This window comes from Ammospiza nelsoni, chromosome Z, assembly GCF_027579445.1.
Source record: "Ammospiza nelsoni isolate bAmmNel1 chromosome Z, bAmmNel1.pri, whole genome shotgun sequence".
Lineage (NCBI taxonomy): Eukaryota > Metazoa > Chordata > Aves > Passeriformes > Passerellidae > Ammospiza > Ammospiza nelsoni.
Window position 1 is genome coordinate 25,201,144 of NC_080669.1, and position 25,124 is coordinate 25,226,267.

At 41.3% G+C, this 25,124-nt stretch overlaps 1 protein-coding gene across 6 annotated transcripts in view; it reads right to left on the reverse strand.

Moving 5' to 3' along the window:
- NRG1 (neuregulin 1) overlaps nt 1-25,124 on the reverse strand; it is a 179,061-nt gene that overhangs the window by 31,887 nt on the left and 122,050 nt on the right. The gene's annotated exons all lie outside the window — the stretch shown is intronic.

Consider the following 25,124-nt stretch of genomic DNA (forward strand, 5'->3'; position numbering starts at 1 on the left):
AGTGGCCTAAAATTTTTGCAACACTCATAGGTGTTTCCTTGAAAATGTGTAATTTATGTGCAGTAATTTTTATTGCATTAATTGCATTCGAGTGATTTTGGGGTGTGACAGTCATTACCGATTGCTGATATACTGTCCAATGATAAGGTCCTGGATGATATTTCCTGCTGGTATTGCCTTGAAGCAGGTATTTTTCAGTGAAGCTTAACCTGAAGCCCCGTGCTTATTCAAGTCCAGCCACTTTGTTCTCCCCAAGGAGAGGGTGAATGGCTGAATTCTGACTGTCTCTTTTCTTGCTCATAAACGAGAGCTGTGACTTTTCTGGATTGACTCTCTAGGAGGAAGAGAGGCTTTGTTCCTTCCTGTGCATACACAATTGCTACCATTATGTCCACAGGAATCTTTGATCCAGAGGCCAGCCTAGCATCTCCTGCAGTTGGGCTCATCTGCTTGAGATGAGCATGAGGTTTTGGGACACCAATGCTGCTAAAAATCATTAGGAGTCTAAATTGCTATTAAATGAAAGGATCACCCTGATCCTTACAATACAGTGTTTTGTAGCTTACTCCCAGCTGGATTTAGGGAATATCTAGAGAAAGCAGGAGCATTGTTTATTTAGCAACCTTTAGGGAGGCTGCCAGGGAAGGATAAGCAATCACAGTCTTAGGATTTGCCAATGCAATTTCTGTCAAGGATATGCTTTTCATAAGCTCACAGAAAGCAACTCAACTTATCCCCCCAAGGAGAGGGATAAGCCCCTTTGGTGGTGATGGTCTGTCCACATTGATTGCAGGTGAAGCTTAAACTCTTGACAATATCCCCATTCGTTTTAAATGGCTAAAACTAACTGAAGTGACTACCTGCAAACTGTAAAACGTGGTGGAGATTCTTGCATGGTATTTGTTTATTTCCAGACATACAGAAGTTAGGAATTTTGCTACTATGATCAAAAAAATCTCAATATTTTTGTTTCTGACAGACAGTTTGTACCCTGAGGTGAAACAATGCTACTACCTATTGACTGATTTCACTGGAGTTGACTAGAAAGCTGCAAATACCTACAGAAAAGTTGTCTGATATTTGAAACCTTTTCTAACACAAAGGCACCCAAGGAGTATGCTTATAATAGGTGATGTGTGACATTCTACCATTTCCTGTGCACACTGAATCTGAAGGAAACATGGTTTTAGCAGATCAACTATGAACAAATACCACTTATGCATTTCAAACTATAGTATGATACAGTCCCTGTCACATTTCACTTACATGCATTTCATATTATCTTCCAAGTAAACGCATATTTAGCACTTGGGAGAATGCACTACCTTGCCTTCTCTCTCTTTCTTCCATGCTGCCTTGCTTGTATGGGGTGCTCTCCTTTAACAGGCCAGGAAAAACCCTCCATTGACCTCCAAAACTGAAGCTCCCTTCTGCTTCTCACTTGCATCCACACATTGTGTCACATCTCCACAGATCCTGGTCTTGACTGGGGCCTCTTAGTGTTAATGAAATGCAAACATGGAGTACAGATTCCTCTTAATAACACATTCCTTTTCCCTGGCCTCTCAAAGCATGATTTATATCCTCTCAGACCAGGATAAATTAATGTCTGGTCTAGGGGCAGGAAAAGGGGTCATGTTTTAAGAGTAGTCTGACACTCTTTCAGCTAGCACCAGTTCAAACAGGACTTTGCACCCAATGTTGACAAAAGGCTGGCCTACAGACTGCCATCCGTTCAGCAGTGAAGGGTCCTCTATATCTGATGCCAGAGCCTTGACCACCATCCTTGAGGATCTCCCCTCCCTTAGAATGGGGAGATTTGCCTTGTAGAAGAGACGTTCCTTCTCTGCTGGTTTGAAAGAAGCCTGGATTATTATCAGAAAGGAGATGCCTGACATGACAGGCTGTGTCATACCATGACCTAGGATGTAACAATGTGGGTGAACAAATTCCGTCTGCATAGCTAATGCATACTTTGAAGCCTTTGTGAGTCTCAACATGCACACAAATTAAGCTTATCATTGCTGATAAACTATCCACCTCTTAATGAAGGACACACTTCAAGCTGTGAGTCAAATACCTGAGAATATCCCTGAGCTCAGTGCTCAAATTAAAGCCAGTGCATTAATTTGAAAGGGGAAAACTAGCAATATTGTCCGCAACATTTTTGAAAAAAAAAAAAGAAACCCCACCATTTTGCCACCCTGCTGGCTAATGTAATGTTTTAAATTGAACATTGACGGTAGATACAGTAACAAGTGGACTTGTAGCTATCTGTAATTGCTCCATAATCTCACTTGCTTTTTCTTTACACAGAAGTTCAATCAAAACCAAAACACCATGGAGTTTCAAAGTTACCAGTGATTTCCCAACTGATATAAGTCAGATTTGGACAGCAGCAAGTGCTCCGAACTGATTATCAGAGACGGGAACAATCTGCAGCTCTCAGAGGAATCTCATGACACAAGAGCTTCATATATATTTGTGAGGAGTATCTTCACCCATGGTTTGGGTATCACATGTTCAAAACTGTTGTATAAATCTTGCACAAGAAGTTCCTCTGCATTACTGATCTTCTGGCACCATAGTCCCTGTCTGCCTGAGCTTTGTAATGAGTTGAGGGGAGGAAAAAGATCTACTGGGAATTAGTTCTGATATTAATTTTTCTTTGCAAAGAATGCATAGTTTTTATGGCATATGGCCAGTATTCAGTGCATGCACTGTAAGCCTACTTTGCCAATTAAATACAAGAAACACTAACTATGGGTTTGGGTTTCACTTAAAACCACATAACGGAAGAAATGTTGTGTTTGGGAGCAGGTGTTCATCAGAGCCATTTCATATAGTCCTTAACTAGACCCAAAATATGGCTTTTCAGTACAACTCTAGCAGACATGATCTTGGAAAATGTTAAGAGGGAATGACCAGCAGGGATGAGGTAAAGCACACAGCTGTAGAATGTGTATCTGTACACTGTTACTTCTCCACCTAGTCAAAATTTGTACCTACTTTCTTTTTTGAAATGTTTTCTTCAGCTATACAAGCACAAGAGAGAAAAGCTGTTTTTTTCTAACACAGCTTACTGCAAGAATTAAGTTACACACAGTACAGGTAAACCACAATTTGAAAATATCATGCATGAGAGAATATCTAAAAACACTGCATAGTTTACCTTCCCCTCTCCCCTCCCTGAAGGCAGAAACACCATATTTAAAAAAGCAGCTGCAGGCAGTGTGAACAAGGTCACTACTGGTAAAGCAAATATTCACACAGCACTGAAAAACAATGAGATTGGCTCCCATTCATGGGAATTGCCTAAAGACATTAACAAGAAGAAAAATAGAAGTTATTCCATTTTAAAAAAGCAGTTCTACAAAAGGTGAATTACTGTTGTAAAACTGCCTTAGGTTCATTTCATGTCAAACAGAAAAAAACTTCATGTAATTCTGTTCTTACCTGGGAAATCTCTGACCCTTTTTTTCTGGTCTGAAAAAGAAAAATGCATTCTCTTTCTCTCTCTTGTTTTCCAAAAAACCCTCTGATATTTAGTAGCTACAGCACCAAGACTCCCAGACCATGCACAGACTAGACGGTCCACTGAGAGGAGCCCTAAGGGATCTCTTAATTCAGACTAAGAGGGAAGAGCTTTGCAACCTAAACAGAATAGTATCCATGCCTCTTTGAATTGAGTTTCTGCAAAGGTGGTGTAAAATCAGAGGACACACTCAAAGTCATGCAAGGTAGCTAGTGAGATGCTTATGACTCAATGGAGGCAAAGTGGCATCTGCAGCACAAAGGAAAATTTGCCATTCTCACTGGAAAACCACTTACTGGAGCTAAATATGCCACCTTATTGAACTGCAGATGGACACCTTTCCAGTCCCCTTTTGTGACCATGGGGCTCATGCTGTTGGTGAGAAAGGGACCTGCATGGAGTGCAGGACGGACAGAGGGACAAAAAGAGGTACACACAAACATGCTTTGGTGTGGCAGAGTCTGCTCCCAGTTGAAAGCCAGTTTTACTAACTCATATTCCTACAATTGGAAGTTCATTCTTTCTTTGAAAGCACAGTCCAGCTCCCTCTTGACTTGCTGATATGCAGTTTAGAGATGCCCATCCCTGATCTGTAGGGTACGTTGATTCCCTGTGCAACCTTGGCTGTAGCACTTAATTCCTGTGTATCTCCATGAAAGCACCTACTTTCTTCCTGCTGAGTACTGAACCTCTTCAACTCACTCTGACTTCCCTGACGAATCCAACTTGCAAGGTACTTACAGTACAGAAAAGCTTGGCATTTCTTTTCTGCACTGAATGAAGAAAGCTGCTGGTCCCAGTGTAACTGTGGGCAGCAGAAGCTATATGCATACTTTCAAGGAGAAGAGAAGCCAAAACCTGAGAGCAATCAAAAGTTAGGCCCTTTCTGAAGAGACAACATCACAAGACTTTCCATTTTACCAGGTGTGTAAAAAGATGTATTTCATACAGTCCTTTACACTTAATTGCAAAGACCTCAAACTGCATTCATGTAGCTGTGAACATACCAAAGGTTTTAAACTACCAACACCAACAGATAAACACCAGAGGAAAAAACCCTCCAAAACAACCAAGTCTTTATATGAGACATTTACAGTATATTTCACGGGGCTGCTCCGAATTTTTCACATTGTTTTTGTGATTTAATACCCTAAACTGGCTGTTCAATCCAGTTAAAATTTGTTTCAGCTTCTCTCTTCACAAATAACATGCAGTGTAAGAGATTCCTGGGACCTCTACACGAGAGGAGGACTTGTTCAGCCAGCAGCTGGAATTGAGCGCTTGAAAGTTAGTGGAATTGTTCTCTGGCCCTAAGACAGTACTTTCTCACTTTGGCACTATCTCTATGAAGATCAGGGCCAGCAAGAAGGAAACAGGAAATCGCCGGGTCTGCAAGATAGAAACTTCAGGAAAGACTGAGAACATAAACTCTTGCTGAACCAAGGCGGCATGTCTCTCTTCCCCCTATGACACAGACTCAGTAGTGGTTTCCTTTCACAAATCCAACCTTAGCAAAGCAAAGCAAAAAAAAAAAAAAAAAATTAAAAAAAAGAAGAAAAACAAAGCACAGACGCTTCAGCTTGCTGCACCACCCGATCGCTTCCTCCCCGATAGGCCAACAGACTGACCCAGTTGGCAGGCGCGCGACGGCGAGACCTGCACAGCATCTGGCTCACCACAGAGGGTCAAGAGGTGACACATGCTAAACACTGCTGATCAAGAACAATTTTTGTTTGCTTCATTTAACTTTAAGATGGTAGATGGCATGGGCACAGACACATGAAGTTCACAAGTTGTTAGTGAGGAAATGCAATCACTGCTTGCAAAAGAAAGTTTTCAGAAGAAGGGTGGAAAACATAGGCTGTGGAAGAATACTAGTGAATAGAAAGACTTGGTTGAAACTGAGCTTTGAGACAAGGCATACTTTTTCACTACCATGAAAGATGGCAGCTTGCACTTGAGGGTGGTGTGATAAGTGAAAGGTTTGTAAGAGCATTTAGAAAACTTTCCCCACCTGGTGAAGGGAAACATGAATGGTGAAACACAAGGCAGTGACAGACCAGAGCATCCCTAGAGGAAAAAATGTGTGGGTGGTAGAAAGAGACAGAAGGTAAAGGAAAGAAAGGAGGCACAGAGGAAATATACATAGATTGGACCAATGCAGGAAAAACAGGTCTAAGCTCAGAAATGCTAAACTGACAGGAAGTGGTCAGACAAAGTGGTCAGACAAGCCAGACAAGGAAGTGCTTTCACTATTGGGAGACAACCTTGCAAGAGCCAGGAATGGGTGGGAGGGTCTGAAAATTTAGAGACCTTAGATTAAACAGACAGCAGACAAGTAGCTGAATCCAAATGTCATGAATGTTATTCAGTGAGGAGTCCTTTGCTGCACTGGAGAAGATCCTGTCATGCAGAAAAACCTGAGTGGCCAAATAAACTTTAGGAAAGTATTCCTGGCTCACCTTGTTTTGGAGGTCACAAGGCCTCTTTTCCATGTTCACGGCACATCAAGGTAAGGTACATAACTTATTGGTCTTGAAGTAATGGGCTAAATAATGGGCTGAGCCCAAACTAAACAACCATTAATACATTTGCTAGGAGATGCTTCATCATGTGTGTCTTATTCCTGTGTGTCTCACAGCTCTTCTACAGAGCTCTGAAAGGTCTCTTCAGGCTGCTGACCACCAGTGCAGATGCAGAGGAGACCATCAAAACTGAAAAGGGGACTTAGAGTGGAGGTGGAGCTTCACAAAGGAAGAACTGCCTTGGTTGTCCAGTTCCTCCCCTGTTAGCCCTGCTCCCAATGGAGCCATTTCACTTAGAAGGAAAAACAGCTGTTGGACAGGTGAGAAGCCATCTTCTGCTGAGTGCCAAGGCACAGACACCAACCTCAGGAGAACTGACTGCACCAAATCACTGGGCAGATCAAGTTTTCCAGTTGTTGTCATGACCCTGTCTAATCAATAAGAAAGGTGCTATTGCAACCATCTGCACCTGCATTGCAGCCTGGAGAGGTGACTGATTGGATCTATATGGAAATTAAACTGCTGGCAGGAGGTCTGGACTCAAGACAGTAAAGCAGAGAACTGAGGCTCTTTTCTCAAGTCCTAAATGTCCTGGTTCTGCAAGGCAGTGTGGGGGGCATCCTTATCCAAACAGCATTCTTTCTGTATGAACAAACCACCATACCCAAAGGTTTTAACCCAAGAAGAATTTTCACTTAAAAAGCAGGGAAGAACCTTGACAGAACTGAAAGGACAAGCACACAAAGGCTATGAAGATTATGAAGACAGATGGCTGTCCTTCAAGAAAATGTCCCAAGGGAATCTGAACATTATCTTAAGGCCCTGTCAGCTACCGAAATACAACCGCAGATTTGCATGGCAGGAAGCTTCCTGAGAAATGAGACAGCAAGTACAGCTGTATTACCACTGCTTCCCCTGTCTCGGGATGCAAACTCTGGATTTTTTTTCCCTATTACAGTCCACATATGATGTTTTCTGTGAGTGTTCATCATTTAGCTCACTTGTGCTGTAACCAATATTCAATTACTCAAATAAATCATGGTAGAAAATCTAGATCTGGTTAGCTGCAGTTAGATTCAGCTCAGATAGTTGTGCTGTCTTACTCCTCCTGAAAGTTACTGTGGCAGATTACAGATTCCATTTGGTACCATCAAGTTTGCCCTAATGGGTATGTAGTGATACTGACATAACTACCTCCTTATCACATTGAGTACTGAAATAATTTCATTCCATTATAACATAGTCAGTCAAAATCTATTCTTGTTCCTCTTTCCTCTGAAGGATTTTTGTTATTAATTCCAAGTCACCAATTATACTTGTGCAGATCAGTGCAAAATGGCTTTACCTCTTTAGCTCTATCAACTCACAGAGAAGCAGGGATAATAAAGAATATTTAGCAGCTTATGAAAGAAAGCCTGAAAGCTTTTTATTAGAAATTATGTTTCATATAAATTCATGATAATCCCTGTCATGAATCCTCTTTCAGAAAAGCACTGCAGCAAGAATATAATTAAAAATGAGCCAATAAGCCCACACAAATTTGAGATTGCACTCAAGCACCCACTTAATTTATTGTCACATTCACTTCCATGTTTCCCCCTGTGTCTTTATAAAGTTTTTCTGAAGGAGAATGATTTCAGCATGGTGCCTTAAGTGTTTAGTCTTGTTGAAAGCAAGATTTACCCACTGAAATATCTCATGTCAAATAAATTTGCAAGAAGAGGCTGTGTTGGCAATCTTTCCTTGAAAAATTTTAAATGTCCACTCCAGGATTCTTAGGCACCCATTAATTTGTCTCCTACAGCATACTCTGCAGTGAAAAACATATAGGTTACTAATTCCACAATGAAACAAGCTTTCATGAACTTAGAAGCACATCTTCAAAGTCATTAAGGACACGTTTCCTCCCCATGCCCCCATCCCCAAAGCACAGAAGGCTATTGGTTGCTTTCCTTTTTTGACATCTGCTTCAGGAAGGTGGTCATGAGAGGAAGCCTCTGGAAATGTGAGGCATGAAAGGGATGTGCTAATCATGAAGGGAATAGGAGCTTAATCTGTTCAACCAACCTGAGGACCCTGGGTGGTGGGGAAGAGCAGAGTAGCAGAGATTAGCTTTTAAGATTTAATTGTAGCCTTTTCATAAGCTCTGACACAGACTAGTGCAGAAATGTGCCTTCAGTTCTGAGTTGAAGATACAGCAAAGGCAACTTCTCTAGAAAACACAAAGGGCTGCTCACAGGGTGCCAAATATCTCCTTGATATCTTTGATAAGAAAGCATTACAATAAAAGATTCTCAATAGATAGACAGATATGAAGTTAAGCAAAGAACAAGAATGCTCATTAAAGACAGCTTCCTTTCTAATGCACTCAATTTATTTGTCAGTTTACCTGGATATTTGTATTACACCAGAGATTTCCACGACATTTATTTTTTACCTTTCCTTAGATTTAAAATTTCCTGTACAATTCAAAACAAAGTTTTGAAATATAACCTGTAGGCAAGAAGACAGGCTTTACTCTTTTGCTGTTAAAAATAATGCCTCAACTTGAAATGTGTCAGTTTCCTTGGAAAAAGGTATGATAAAATCTCAGACAGAGCTGTTAGGTCTCTTATGCAGGTTCTGCTAGAGAATCGAGTCTTCTGTCCGCCTTGGGAATTGCTCATTGAGACCACAGAGAAAAATTCTCTCAGGGTGGCTGCAGAGGGAAATTTTGACTGTGTTATCCACCAGCACAGCAATGGGACCTATTGTTTTGAAGAATACAGAGTTACCACCTCCCTGTTTGGAATTTCTCTCTCCAGAGAAGAGTGGTGGAGAGAGACATTATTAGGTTATGCCTTGCTTATACCAAGATCCTTTGGATTCTTTAAGCAGGGTCCTTTAATTGCAAACTGTCAAAGCCCTTAGAATTCCTATCAAAGAAAGAGCTTTCTGTAGCAAGGGAACATTTTCTCATTTCCCTCCCTAATTTCCTGCCTGGAGGTACGAAATTGTCACTGTTTATAGCGCTGCTTGAGCATGAGTGTGTGCGAAGTGGCACTCAGGGAAATTGTACTTGTGACAGTAAAAAGACATACAAGAATGGCCTAAAAAACATGAGCATTAGGGGAAAGTGGAAAGATTTCAGGTTGCCTAGCCTGAAAGAATTTTTTTTTCATAACTGTGTAGTGTAGTCCTGGTGGGACTGACTCCCACAGGCTTCAAAAGACTGCGTGATGTGTCAGGAGCAGTCACATTAGCAGGCAGCAGCCCGGTGTCCTCAGGGAACCCTGCCCAGGACCTCTGTGAACTGCTGCAGATGGCAGCTGTGACTGCAGAGGAGCAAATTCTTACACCCAGACCAGTCCTGACAGTCTGCTCTCTCTCCCCTGCCCTCACTCCTGCCACTTCTTCCACTGCCTGCATTAAAAGGTGTGCAGTAGTTCACCTTGGGCTCACTGACAAAGTTTTGCAGCAAAACTTCAGAAGTTCCTGCAAGAGCAGTGGAATGCTGTCTGTTACATCTGCTGTCAATTCAGGCTTTTTAAAAATGAATATAATGGTATATTTGTTGCAATAGAAAGGACTACCTTCATTCTATCAACAATACTGTTTGTTCTGACATGTATTTTTCACCTGCTAATTTTATTTTATTCAGCTGTTGTTTCTTCAGTTAAGCTGTATTTTAATGTGCTGGTACAGTAATGCCATTTAATCAGTTCCTGTTCTCAAGAAACATCAGAGAGGACTATGCAGTAAACATGTTACTGTACCAAACAGTTTTCAAATGTTTATGAAAAGATTGAAGTTTTTTTCACTTAAAAAGAAATACATGAAAACAAGCATAACATTATTTTTCTAGCCTCTAAAAAACAGTCTAGTAACAATCACTGCAGAAAAATAAAATGTGTTCTTGCTGAGAATAAATGGCACATTTTCTCCAGCAGCTGATTTCTACAATCTGGTTATAAATCTGTCAAAAAACAGATTTATAATGGAATGCTAACAGATTCTGGGCAGTTGCTCTGCTAATAGAGCCACTTTCATACTCATGTATTCATGCAGATACTGACGTGCAGAAAGGATAGATTTGCAGGAATGAGAAAATGGTTCAACAGTCTGATCAGGACAAGACAGGCTCTGAGTGAAGGAGAACATGCAGTGCAGATGAACATCATACTTTCTACAGAAAGCAAAGATTTTTGTCCACCTAAGGGAGGAAATGTGGCAACAATGCATGCAGCCACACAGCCAAAAGAACTGCCCTATGTACACCTAGCAATTGCCTTTCCAGCATAAAGCAAGTTGCTAAGGCAGTTGTTGGTGTCCTTGCTCTTCAGCTCTAAAAGGGATTCTTTGCTGGTATGGAGCATCTCATGTACAAGGAAAAGCTGAAAGAACTGAGTTTGCTCAGCCTGGAGAAGAGAAGGCTTCAGGGCGACCTAACTGTGGCCTTCCAGTACCTGAAGGGAGCTTACAAGAAAGATGGAGACTCAGCTTTTTTCTGCAGACTGAGCCTAATCTTTAAGGTTCCTTGCATGTGGTACCCTACCAATGACCTTCCAAGCACTCCATCTTCTCAGAATTTTTTGAGCCATTTGTTATCAAAATGAAAGTATATTTTCATTAGTTAATGTTAAGGTGAGTTTGTCTTTAAATCTTCTTTCAGTCTACAGCTGAACTGTTACGGTTTCTCAACTGACCCATCTGTTTTATAGTGCCACGAGGCATACATTTAAGAAAGAAATCTGTGCTAATGGGGACCTTGAGTATCAAATGTGTCACTGCCTCTTGCAGGTGACTCGGGAAACTGCTGTCCACCACCCTGCAAGACAGATCCTGGGGATTTCCCTCATCTCATTGCTTGTCAAACAGCATTATTCCATGGGTTTCAGCCAGCAATTTAACAAAGCCCAAAAGATAACCCAAAGACTGGAAGAAAATAGAACACCTGAGCCCAGCAAAACTCGGTGTTATTCACACCAAAAAGCAGAATGTGTTCCACATATTACAGTTATTGGGTAGATGTACCAATCTAAGGACAGAAAGAGAGAAGCTCCTGAAAGTCTTGAGGACAGGACAGAAATTTTGCACAAATCAGTGAAAAGGGAAGCTACCAAGTGTTCAGAGCCAACATCACAGGTGAATGCTTGATAAAGACAGCAGTGGAGCTCTCCTGAGCGTAGAGAGGACGCAGGTTTTTTCTTGAATAATAGTATCTTCTAATATGAGGTAAAACAAGAAGATCAAAAGTCGGAGCTCTTTTAAAATCCTGGGCCAATCTTAAAACACCCTGAGTTTAGTTTAGAACAGCAGGATATATATATATATATATATATATATATATATATATATATATATATATATATATATATATATAAAATAATTCACTAGATATTTTTATTGTTTTGTTGATAAGCCTTTGAGCTTATCTTGTATGGCAATCCAAACAGTTAGACTTTCCCTTTTTCCTTTGCAATCCATTGCAAACTGCCTGTAAATATTGCTTTCAAAGGTTCCTTGGCTGCTGTACCCAATAATGTTGCAGATTGAACTGCAAGGAGCACATTACCAGCCTGTGAAAGGATAAAGGATTTAGTAATGGCAAATTTTTTTATTCTTACAAATTTTGAGATAAGGTTGAGCCTTTTAACAGGGCAAAACTAGTAACTGGTTGGTTTTCTCCAGGGCTGGCAAGAGTGCAGGGGAAAGGACTAGGATGCCAGCCTGGCCTGTGTGGCAGTCTTGTGGCTGTGCCCAGACATCACATCCCTGTGCTGCTAGAGCTGCTGCTGTTGGCACAAGGCTGCACCTGAGACTGCGGGAGCTGCTTTTGGGGAGTGGTGCATCTTCCCTTTCTGCTGTCAGCCCTCTCCTGCAGCCTTCCTTACCAATCTGCAACCTGCAGAAACTCAGCAAGCTTCCTGGCACAAAGATCTCAGTAAACATAAGTTGAGAACATCACTTCTAGCCTAAACCTGTGTTTTAGAGGAATCATTTCCTTGCTGGAAAATGACTTCAAGGTCAGTGAAGACAAGTCAAATTTGAGTATGTCAGGGAAAAACAGAATGATTTTTCTTTCTTCGGGGTGATTTTCTTACAGCCAAGCAAAGCTGACTTCATGTCTTCTCCAACTTTCCTCTTGTATCAGAGGCCTATGTCAGCTGTCTATCTTATATAACCTTGGTCAGCAGGACACAGATAGTGCTGTGGCAGACATTGCTGTCTTCGTCCACTTACTCAACATCGCTTCGTTCCACCAAAGCCATACATTTTGTTAGTGGCAGCTGCCACATCGTGGAGGTAATGAAAGCCCTGGGTTGGCAATATGCCAATGGTGAGCTAAGTCACATGGCTTGTGCAATCTCTTACTCTCACAGTGCTGTAGATGTGACCTCTGGATGCCATTAATTTTCCATGGCCTTTATGAAACTCACTGAATGGGATGAAATTGCATTTTGCTGTGCAAGGAGTCTGCTTTGAGACAAAAGGGCAAACAGTCCAGGAGAATTTATCTGCCAAAGTCACTTATGACTTGAATGAAATAAGAAACTGATGCCACTGAGGGAGGGGGAAGGGAGACAGAGACATCTTCTCTCTGATGTTTTTGCATGATTCCTCTGCCTTTATTTACATGCACCAATGAAAATAAAGTGGAGAAGTTTCATTTAATGCCTTAATGCTAGAAGCAGCTCTTCAAAATAAATAGCTTGAGGCAGTGATGGCATGCAAACGAGTAAATTTGAGCATCTAGATGAAAATTTTCCTTTTTAGCTAGGGATGAAAACAAAGACTAAATTAGAACATGCACATGTGGGAAAGATAAGTCTAAATCAGTGGATGATAGCTCTGATTAAAGAGTTGACTAATGGAAAAATGAATTCACAGATAATAAACTAAGAATGATATGAAATACATTTGCTTAACTACTTTTTTTCCTCCTTGCTTTGGTCTGTTAGCTCTATGTGGTCTTGCATAAATTTACTGTGGCATAGGATCTTCCCTTCATTACTCATGCTGATCAGAAGAAATGTGGATATCAAAGAGATATCCATTAAGAGATGATGCTAGAAAAAAATAAATGAAAAAAACCCCTTTTTATATTTTGCAAAACTAGAAATAAGCTCAAGGAGTCCAATGAACATATTAAACAATTTTGTGCTTCCAAAATTGTGAGGAACAATTTTTCGGTTCTTGAGTTTTATTTTTAACTAGTAATCAAAGCAAAAAGAAAAGCTTCAAAAAATTAATGGACAGCAGTTATGAAGAAGGAGATCATGAGGAGAATGTTTAATATTTTAGAAGGTATTTGAAAATGAACAATTTGGAAAAGGAGTTGGATCAATATTTATTTTTCTACTTTCTTGAAAAAGAACAGGAAGACTGGCAGTCATAATTTTTGCTGCAAGGAAACAATTTTGTTTATGAATTTGCTCTAAATTATGGTGAAATACACTACATGAAATATTGTCAAAAAAGGAAGATATATATAGCTTTGAACTGAATAATTATAAAAATCTTTTAGGTATATTGTCAGGCACCTTTTTCTCTATCAGAGAGGTGCAGTATATGCTGCTTGTGTCATGAACATCATTACCTCTGTCTGAAAAGTAATACCAAATTTTCAAGAAATTCTATCAAAAATGCTTTCCCTCCTCTTCCCCCCCGACCTTGTTTTAGCATTCAGTAGTTGAGATAGTCAGAAAGTGGTTCTCCTAAAAAAAAAAGACAGAAGCATTTTGCTATGGCATCCTGCTGGTTTTGGTTAGACCAACTTGAGAAACTGAGCTGATCTTACCTTGAAGCTGCCTTGAATTAGGCAGTCCAAAACTGGAGGTACCTACAAAATCAGCAGCCTCTTCCTAAATTCTGAGTTTAAATGGCAACAGTATAAGCTCCTAGTAGAATTAGGAGTCTGTTGTCTTATAACTGAGATCAGTGTTTGGCCCAAAGTCAATAGCAGACACATTTTACTAATGAAGGAGAACAGGATGCCATTCATTAACTCCCATCTTTCACACATATTCAGTGTGATCTGGAAGAGTGTGTCCCATTGAAAAAGAAATGGAAGAAGCTATCACTTTGAGATAAATCAGGAAAAGCAATTTTCAGGGTTTCATCTATAACTGCTTGAAATTTGCTAACTAGACTGTTTCCAGTCTCAAAAAATTGTAATTCTGACTAAAATTGTACTTCTGACTCCACACAGAACTGAAGTCCAAGTCTGGCTCTCACTGTTGCAACACTGGACCTATGGAGCACATTTACCATTTCATTACCATTTAACACTTACCCTTTCAGTTTTCAGATCCTTTTACCCTCTACCCGATAGTTTATTTCAGGCTATGCCAAACCAGCAGTCCATTGTGTCTGTCTCTGTTTCTTGTCACAATTTTCCCTCTAGCCATCCCTACAGCCCTTCTCTTCACCAGCTGAAGCCACTTCCCTTTCTGCTCCCTGCCCCTCAGCATGCCCTTGGAGCAGTGGCCCTACAGGAGGCAAGGACAGGAGAGGTGTCTGTGGGGTGTCTCTGTCATTCGTCCACACCCTGACAAACGCTGACCTGCTCCTGCCCACGCCAGCCAGATGTGCAGCAGCCAGAGATGTGCTGGGATGGCAAAGGGACAACTTCTCTGCAGCCAACATGAACAGGGCTGTCCTCTTTCCCTACCTGCAGGTATGTGTCTGTCTGGAAGGAAGGAGAAGTGAGTAGTCAGGTCTAGAAGAGAGGCTGGGAGACAGTTTATGTGTGGGAGCAGGCTCGACACAGTAACCAGACCTATCAGTAATTGCATCCCCTGCATGTTCTGGTGTGCCTGGCTCCTCTCCTAGACTGACTGCTCTCTTGAGACAGGTCTGGTTATATCTTGATACAGAACATGCCCATGGTATTAAATAGAGAGTCACAAAGAAAAGCCTCAGTTCAGCTACTTAGTCAGAAAAAAAAGGTATTTTAGAGCTTATTGCTCTGGATTCACACTTGGAGATTCAGCTTTTCTGTGTATTTTTTTCCCTAGCACTTACCTAGGCCTTTCTGGATTTTCAGTAGAGAACAGAGAGTGACAGACCCATTATGAGAGGAAATGACCAAGCAATAGACCTCAAAAGAAGACAGGCAATTATCTGAGCTAATTCCAGCAATGAAGTAAGCAAACTGAAGAAAGAACCCCCCTTTCTCAGTCTGTTAAATAATAAACTTAATTAAATTTTGGGCTTCAACCCTATGCAAAACCTGGCACAGACAGCCGGCTTAAAGCACTACCTTGATGCAACATGCACACGTATCTTCCTTCCCAAAGGTGTACAAGGAATACCCACTGGTTTGCAAAGGGACCGAATATCAGTCTCATAGGCTTTCAATTGCCTTGAAAAGCCCTGCCCAGAGTCAAACTTCAGTGAGCAGATCTGGAGAAGCTCAGATCACCTGGTCCTGCTGTGTTCAGTGCCAAGCTACAGTCAGCAGAGCTGTGGGAGCATCCTCTGTGCGGTAATGCCAGCCCTGCTCATCAAGGACAGAAATTTCCCAGACATGCCAATCTTTCCTGCCCCTCCTGCTAAAACACAACCAGCTCAGTGCCAGGTTTTGTGCTCTGCTCCAGCTCTGCACCAGATACCCATGGAGCTGATTTTACTGTCTGATCAAATCATGTGCTGGTTCAGCCTATGCTTTCATACATTGCAGCCTACACAGTGCAGCTTAGTAATGCTCCTTCAGTCCCTCCCCAGTTATGATACAATGTCATTTTGTGAGATCATCTTCTCCAGAATTCTTTTAAATATTGAACAAAATTTACACTTACAGCAAACAAGCACGAATGCAGATCATGTCTGCCACCCACAATCATTTTACAGTGACCTCACAAGAAGTGGGATCTCAAAAAGTGGGATCTCATTCAGATCAAGCGAATCAAGCGAAATTTTCCAGCTGGTGGCATGCATAGAGGCAATGGTCTGTTGAGTGTGAGAGTCCAATGTAAATTAAAAACTACAAGAGATTATTAGCTCACAGAATTAAAGGCAAGATACTTATGTGAAAACATAAGGAAAAAAGTAGAAAATGTATCTCTGACCATTACAGTATGTCCACAATTATGGTTTTTTACTTTCTAAAGAGCATGTTCAGCCACTAAGCTTACAGCAGACTTCAGTGTTCTAAATATTTGTTTTGAAGGATCAGCAAACCCTGAAAAGGAAAAGACATATATGGGAAAGAGTGCTTATGGATCCCAAGACTTACAGATCTTCAGATCCTTTATGTATGACTATGATGCTATTTTTGTCCCTTGGAGTGCTTAAACTCATATGTTTGGTTTCCTGCCTTCTAAATATAATGTCTGCAAAACTTTTCTTAAATGAAAAATTGCACTTCCAGGTGGACATTTAAGCATATGGAAACACATATCACATGCAATTCCCAGTTCCCTGCTCATGAGTCTGGATCAATTCCCTCATTCCTTAGAATCAGCACATTACCACATTAAAAAAAAAAAAAAAAGGTTTGGCTAGATTTTATTGAGCATATTCCAGAATTCAGCTTTGCCCTTGACTCCGTCTCTATTTAAATATTTCTTCAATTAAATAATGATCTCATACAGTATATTTTTTCATAGGTTGAGTATGAACAGCTTTCACTGAAATCAAAGGCACTGGCAAGTGTTGATTACTTCTGTTTAATTAATCTTCTATGCTTTTTTTCAGACATACATGCACAACAGAAATCTCTCATGGCAGTAGTAGCTGGCAGCTCTCAGTGAAAGAACAATGATTTATGAGATGGATGGCATGTTGCCAAAGGCTTGCAGGCCCTTGACGTCAAGCACTGCTTTTGGATATCTGAGCTGATCAATGAATTTGAGCACCTGAGCATGCGAGTACACAGCTGGACTAACTGCAACTGCCCTCATCAGCCCTTTCTTAAAATGAGGCTGCATTACAGTGAGAAGCATCCTAACAGTTCTTCTATTTTCCTTCTCTTTCTTCTTATTTCCATGTAGCTCCCTGTGGTGACACTAAAAGTACATGAAGGTAAAGAATATAGGGACATTTTATAGTTACAGTACATCCAGACTCTCTAGCCTTTTCTAAGGTTTCTGTGAGGATACAAATGCTTATGCTGGGATTACTATCAGAATTTCTTCTTCCAACACATTAACAAGCCCACAAAAAACCCTCCTTGCAACTGCATGCAGCTATTTCAGAATAGATAAAATCTGGGCTTGATCTCCTCTACTGCACAAAACTCTAGGCTGTGTGCTCTCTTTGAAAGTACCGGAGTCTAAAGGGAAGAAGGAAATTTATCTGCCATACACGACAGATGAGATACTGCTAAAACCAGATGAAAAAGTGGCTGGGAAGAGACAACCTCATTTCTCTTGGGAAGCAGCAGAAGCAGATGAAACTGTATCTTTCCTCCACCTGCCTTCTTTTTTTCATAAGCCTCTGTGGAGGAGCCCTCAAAGTGATGAACAAATGTGGACAAGGATGGGGTGGAAGGGAAAATCCAATTAGACAAAAATCCTATTCCATCCATTGATGGTCCAAGGTGCTGTTGGGAGGGCATGGGACTTGCAAAATAGGTCTGGAGCCTTCCTCCTCCTCCTCCTCTTTCTCTTTCTCTTTCTCTTTCTCTTTCTCTTTCTCTTTCTCTTTCTCTTTCTCTTTCTCTTTCTCTTTCTCTTTCTCTTTCTCTTTCTCTTTCTCTTTCTCTTTCTCTTTCTCTTTCTCTTCCTCTTGCTAACCTATTCTTCCAGCCTTGCTATATCTCTCAGTGTGACCGACCAAGACCTCAAAAGCAGACGTGCAACAGGTACCCTCTCTGGCCATGGGCACCTTTGCATGATTTGCTAAGGCTCTGCATCAGGAGAAAGAGGAAAAGGACAGCCAGTTTCTTTATGGAGCATGGTAGATCTTTGTGCAAGGGTGCTGCCACCCAACAGCTCTGTGTATGCACCTGACACTTGTTCCTCAGAGATGGGTGAACAGGCAGAGCAGCAACAGAAGGCTCAGGCAGACAGGTCCATACAATCGGAAAGACTAGTGACACTCTGGTATGCTCCCCCTAAATCATATTCTGGGAATGTCCCCACCAGCTACAAGGAGTACTGAAAACAACTGGCTTCTTCATTAGCATGCTGAGAGTTAACATTGAGTAAACACATGCTTTTCTGCCCTTTCACCTCTAAACCAGGAAAGTAACTTTTCAGACTGCTTATAAAGGGCTATGAAGAGAATAAACCCTCTTATTTCAAGGGCTTCAGTCTGCCCCACAGGGGATGTGCAAAACATCTGAAAGACAGCAAATTGGTTAACACCAGCTGCGAAAGAGCCCTGTGCCCAGAGATTCAAGTTTCTGTATGCTGCACAGCCCTACCATGCAGGGACACAGGAAAAAACTGTCACATTCCAAAACTGTGTAGGCTCAAGCAGCTTTTGTTCCTGAAAAAACAACAAACATAGTTCGGCTGCAGGTGAGTATCAGCTCATGGACACCTGGACATCACTCTCCCACTGCCACGCTGGAGGAAGACCTCAACATGGGCAGCATCACATCAACTAACAGGGAACCCAATCACTGCCAGAAGATACAGGGGGCAAACAGCTGGTATCTGGTATCAGTCCCAAAACACTGAAGCAAAACAGCCTGTGCAGGGTCTTATTGCCTGATTGTTTTGTTTCTTCAAGCCTCTGAACAGCAAAAATGCAGGAAAGTAAAAACCTGCAGGGTAGATGAAGAAAGAAAAGGCTTTGCTTGCCTTCACCTGCGACAGTTGCTGATACGCGCTGGTACTAGTGTGGTTTGAGTCTCCCGGTTCCTCTGGCTGTTGGAGGCAAAAACTATCTCCTTCATTATATCTAAGTGTCTGTGCAATCACTGTTCTGTTTTGCTATTTTTCCCCCACCATGAGTACACATGTATTATTAAAGGAAAAAGATTCTTGAAAGGGCCAATGAATTTCAAGGCCGTAGAGAAGGCAGACCAAAAATTACAAATGTAAATTGGGATTGTACTTGGAGGGGTTTGTATTATTCCAACCAGAACTAAAATGTTACTGATTTCTTATGAGATTTATTCTATTAGTATTACAAAAAGTAAAAAAAAGTAATTGATTTTGCTTTGCAGCTATGGTTTGTAAGTGAAAACATATGTCAGCTCCTGTATCACACATTGATTGTACTTCTGTCTTACTGATTTTCAGCGTCCTAAGTCTGTTTACTTCAGAAAATTTGATCTGATAAGTTAGAAAACTTTATAATGTTTAGTTTTTTCTTCATAGTCTCTCTGCTTTACTTTTTGGGACCATATATTCTCTGAGTTAACAAAGCATACAGGAAGTTTTCTCTGCTCATCTGACAAATTATTTAAAACACACAAGCATGCTATTGAAAGAAATCTAATCTCTTGTTACAACATCCAAATTAGACTGTTTGATAAGGGCTACAGATGGTCTTGGTCTGCTAGTGCAGAGAAACAGTGAACATTTTTAATCCAAATCCACCTGTAAAGAATCAAGTTTCAAGTTTCAATGTGCTGTGTGTTTCTTTCTCTTTTTTTTTTTCCTTCTCTCTTTCTGGAGAGCAAAAGTCTAGTTAAATTTATTCCTAGCCCAGATCCACACAGAACTTGTTCATGGGAGCAAATCCATTCATTTTTTATCAGTCTGGGGCCACGACATAATCTTATAAAGAGAATTGTGTTTTCTGCAAATATCTACAAGAGCAGAGTGGAGTAACTGAAAGCAAACTCTGGGACTGCTCTCTGGAAGTCGTGAGATGTTCATCAGCTGTGACAGAGATCCCACAGCCTGAAGCAGGTTATTAGCTCAGCCTCTGCACTAGCCACAGCCCCACTGCTCACCTCTAGCTGTGCTGTCCCAGCTCCTTCATCTTGGATATGCAATTGCAAGGTGGTTGAAAGTGGAGGAAGACAAGTCTGTAAGGCTCAACCATCACCTGGCAGCAAAAGACAGACCCAGGAGAAAGGCCTGTAGGGAGAACTGCTGGTACATTTGCTGTTGTTACTCACCTCTGTACCATCCCTCTCTTGTTCAGTGGGTTGTCCTACAAGTTTCAGAAGACCTTCTCCTCTATGGGGATATGACAAACCTTGAGGCAGAAGATTCTTCTGCCTGTGTGCTTTGGGGCTGAAGGTGAAAGAGCTCTGCAGCACTGCCGTACATTCCTGTCTGCCCAGAAGCAGCTGGCTGGCTGCCCTTGGAAAGCTGCCATTTTTATCTCGTGATGCGGTTGACTGGCCTGAAGTACCCCAGCAAGCTTGGTTTCTGATAACCTGATAGATTTGCCAATGGCTCATTCCTTAGCTAAAGCATTTCCTTCTGCTGACCAGTCTCAACTGCATTGTTTCCTGGACTGAGCTAGTGCAATCTTCCTCTTCACTGCACATAACCTTGTCCTGAATTCCTATTTTGCTGCAGGATTTGAAATTGGCCAGATACTGCTATTTGTACCTTTACGAAACAAATGTTTCCAAGAAGAAAATGGCAGTTTCCACCAAGCAGTTCCAGTGCTTTTTAGACAATTCCATGATCAGGAACCCAGTTCAACAAATCATTGTTCTGGTTTCAAACTATGATTTTCTGTGGTGACAAGCTTCACATTTTAACTATAAGCAATATAGTATTGACTTTGATCAGCTTTTTAGTCCATCAAGCAATGTGTCTGAGAACATCCTTGCTTTTGTACTATTGGATAAAGAGAACAGAACCTCCTGTCAATCCTCTAAGGGCCAGTTTTAAAATCACCAGTCTCCCCAAGCTGTCCCCCAAGTACTTCAGCACAGAACTCCTCACACAGGAAACCCCCTTAGACTTATTCCAAGCCCACTGCTATTCCTCTAACTTCTTGCTGATTCCCTTTCTACTCTGCTATTTTAAATATGAAATGAAGCAGCAGGCAGCACTCCAGAGTACTGGACTCACCATTTTGTATTAAGGCATTATGACATTTTCTCTATAGCTTTCCTATTCTAATTTTTATGTTACCTAACAACTGCATGGGTCTTTGACCACAGTGATATGTGCAGAAGAGCCCTTTTTATGGCTTTAAAAATAACAACAACAACAACAATTACTGAACTACAGCTGTACTAAAATAGCAGAATAAACTTTGCATTTCAGAAACATCTGTAATGCAAATGAAGACTCATCCCTATGGTTCTTCCAACACAAAGTCAGCAGAGAGACAAAAGATAAGAGGCAATATGATAGACAGACGGTCAGTAGCAGAGACAGAGAAAACACTTGGTTATCCTGAGTAAAGACCAAGAGTGTGACTGAGTGCCGTGGTTCTGGCTTCCTCTTGGGAAATGGATAGTTGAGCTGATTACACCTATGTCCTTTATCACTTCAAGCAATCTAACCAAATGGGAGAGGAAGCATCACAAAGAACTGCTAGGAATACACCTGTTTCCCAAAGTCTGTTTTCTTGTATCCTGAGGCCTACCTCTCACACTGTCCCCCCAGAGGCTCTCTTCTTCCTCTTTTCTCCCTGTATCATGTATTATTTGCCAGATCTGTTTAATATGAATCAGGAGAAATAACTGTTTCACAAGCTCTGCTCTAACAGATCTGCACAGATACGGTCACCCAAGAGACAACGAAACTTTAACTGACCTACTTGTAGCCAAAGCTTAACTTTCAGCAAGGAAATAAGCAATGACTTTGATCCAAAGTTTTCAAGGAACAAAAAAAGAAGAAAACCAAAGAGAAAAGTCAGCCAGTTATTCCTGAAAGACATAAGACATTCTATAGTGTATTTTTCAGGGTAGAGGGGAAGGAGGAAATGGGGAGCTCTTAATTCATGTTCCTCATTCCACAGGTCTCAGGGGTTCTTTGAGTCTTACAGCTGGTCTGATTTATAAATAGGTATATCTCTCACTTTTTATTTCTTGCTTCTTTGTCATGTTCCTGCTGGCACATCTGGTCCAAGAATGGCCACTAGAGAGGAAATTATTGCAGACACTTTAATGAACTTTCTTATTAAAGTGACAGTTTTCCAGTTACCAGACTCATGTTGTTGAGACTGTGTGATGCTAAATGAAGAAGAAACCCTCTATTTCCTCCTTCACCCGTTTCCAAAATTGATTTTAGAATAGAAAAATTTCCAGTATTGATATCACTCTCTCTAGATTTAACAAAAGATTGCCTTGAAGTTTGGAAGAAGAAAATGAGCTCAATTTTGGCATCAAAATGTGCCAAATCTTGCAGCAATAAAGAATAACCTGATAACATGAGAAAGACTTTTCCAAAGACTGAAAAGCTGCCTGCTTCTACTACTAGTCTGATTTTCTCCAACTGTGGCTTTCTGTGGGGACTGTTTTCTGTCAGAGGTGACACTGAATGCTGTCTAGGGAAGTTCTCAAAACTGATTAGTGATGCTTTTGCTGGCTCTTTTGAGAAAACTTTCTGCCAACAGGTTTATCCAGATGAGTGGGAGCTGTTCTTTAAAACAGACATGCATTTTTTGTACATGCCTATTCAAAAGAAGAAGATGCATCTGAATGTTGGTTGAACTCCACCTTTTTTTTGGGCCAGTCTCCTCCTTGCCCACCTCTCCAGTACCTTCTCCAAACTCCTCTTTTCTTCTCTCCCTGCCCTCCCCATTGCATTGCTGCAGTTATACTCTCCCATCTGAAACAGAATCACAGAATCATAATGTTGGGAAAAAACCTCTAATGTCATGGAGCCCAATCTTTGACTTACCATCACCTTGTCAACTGGAGCAGCGCACTGAGTGCTATGTCCAGTCATTTCTTGAACATCTCCAAGGTTGGAAGCCATCTCATCCCTGGACAGTCCACTCCAATATTAAACAACCCTTTCCATTAAGAAATTCCTCCTGATGTCCAGCCTGAACTTTTCCTGCTGCAGGTTGAGGCTACGTCTTATCCTGTCTCTGGTCACCTGGGAGAAGAGGCCTATCCCCACCTGGCTACAGCCTCCTGTAGGGCACCTATAGAAAGTGATAAGGTCATCCCTGAGCCTCATTTTCTCCAGGCTAAACAACCCCTGCTCCCTCGGCTGGTCCTCACAGGACTCCAGACTCTTTCACCAGCAGCTCCAGTGCCCTTCTCTGGACACGCTCCAGCACCTCAGTATCCTTCTTGTAGTGAGTGGCCCAGAACCAGACACAGAACTTGAGGGGTGCCCTCACCAGTGCCCAGTGCGACAGTCACTGCCCTGGCCCTGCTGGCCACACTATTGCTGATACAGGCCAGGATGCCATTGGACTTCTTGGCCACCCAGGCAGAGCTGGCTCATGTTTATCTGCTGTTGACCAGCACCCACAGGTCCTTTTCCACTGTGCAGCTTTCCAGCCACTCTGTACCCTGCACTGCCTGAGGTTGTTGTGACATGAAGACAGGACCTGGGATTTGGATTCATTGTGTGTTTTAGCACTGGCCTTGGCCCATCAATCCAGCATGTCCAGATCCCTCTGCAGAGCTTTCTTACTCTACATGGGAACCCCTCCCTAACTCTTCACTAGGAACAATTAATGTCAACTGTGTTGATATGCTCTTCTTTCACAGGGGCTGTAGCTCAGTGACATTTTTCTGGAAGGTCCTAGGAGAAACCTAGTCTTGGCAAACCTCTTGCTGTGCTAGCAGAACTGGCACACCTCCTCTCCTGCACAGAACGTCCCACTGAGATTGCTTTAAAAATTAAAAAGCTGCATTAAAAATAAAAGAGGGTTTTGATTGGCTCCAGTGTTACAGTGGAAGAGGATGATGTGGCCTCTCGGACTCATACTGATGTTCATACAAAAAGATGTATGTGGTTAGGTCTCACTGAACTCGATAGATTACATCAGTATATGAGGCTAGGTATTAGGTTTCCTGCTATTGAGTATGGGGATAAGCTAATTTCTGTTCTTTGCTCACAGATTCTGAAGGGAGAAAACTCATTCTGCTTTCCCAAAACTTTTGCTTCATTTCTATTTAATTCTGAATTTATTTAAATAAAGGAAATTGTTTTTGCCAGACTCTGTCTGGATGTGGGCCAGTTCACCCAGTGTCTCCTCTCTGACAGTGGCCAGCATCAGTTGCTTCAAAGGAAGGTGCAAGGTACTCTGCTAAGACTCTGATACAGAAGAAGCAGGCCTGAGGGAAAATTTCTTCCTAAATCCTGCTAGCTAGAACTTGGCTTCTGTCCTGATGCCCGAGAATTCCTTCCAAGATGTCTTGTTTATTTTTAAGTATTAACTGTTATGAATCTGGATAATATTGCTTTTCATGTTATGCCTAACCCTGTTTTGAACAGGTCTGCAATCTTTGGCTTCAGTTGTATCCTTTGGCAGTGAGTTCCATAAGCTAATTGTGTATTATGTGAGAAAGTACTTCCTTGTACTAGCTTTCAATTTTTTGTCTGAATAAAAATTATTTCACCATTTTATCCCTCCTTCCCTTTTTCCTGTTTTCCTCACAAATATTCACCTCAGAGCTGGAGCAAAAGGGAGAGATATGTACTACTGGTCCAAGTTGTGCCTATGGCCCAAAACATAGGTGATGGGTTTGAGGGAACACATCTCCCAGTCAACCCCACACTTAGCCAACCCCAAGCAGTCTGCACTATGATGTGCCAGCACCCCAAAAGCAGAGCTTTTGTAAACAGCTTTTAGAGTCACAGATGTCTCTAGATCAAAAATTGTTTAAACTTTCTTGTAACAGCTTATAATTTTTGATATTTTAGTTCAGACATTTATTTATTTATTTATTTAATATATTCACTGCTTTATTACAGACCAGTATTCTTTAAGACCAGAATTGGCAATTGCAAGGGTAAAATTTGTTATTAGTCACCAGCCAGCATTCCTCCTCACTCACTAGATATACTTCCCCAGAAAGGAGACAGATGGCAGTGCCAGCAAAATACTTCCTTGGAGATTTTCCATCAAGGAAAACTTCCTTAAATTAAAAGCTGAGTTTTCTGAGAAATCAAGTAAAAAAGTCTGCATAAGTAACTTAGGACTTACTCTTCCATGTTCTTCATATCTCCTAGTATATGAAAAGTATATGAAAAAGTATATGAAAAGTATATGAAAAGAAAACTTTCCCACACTGCCTGTCA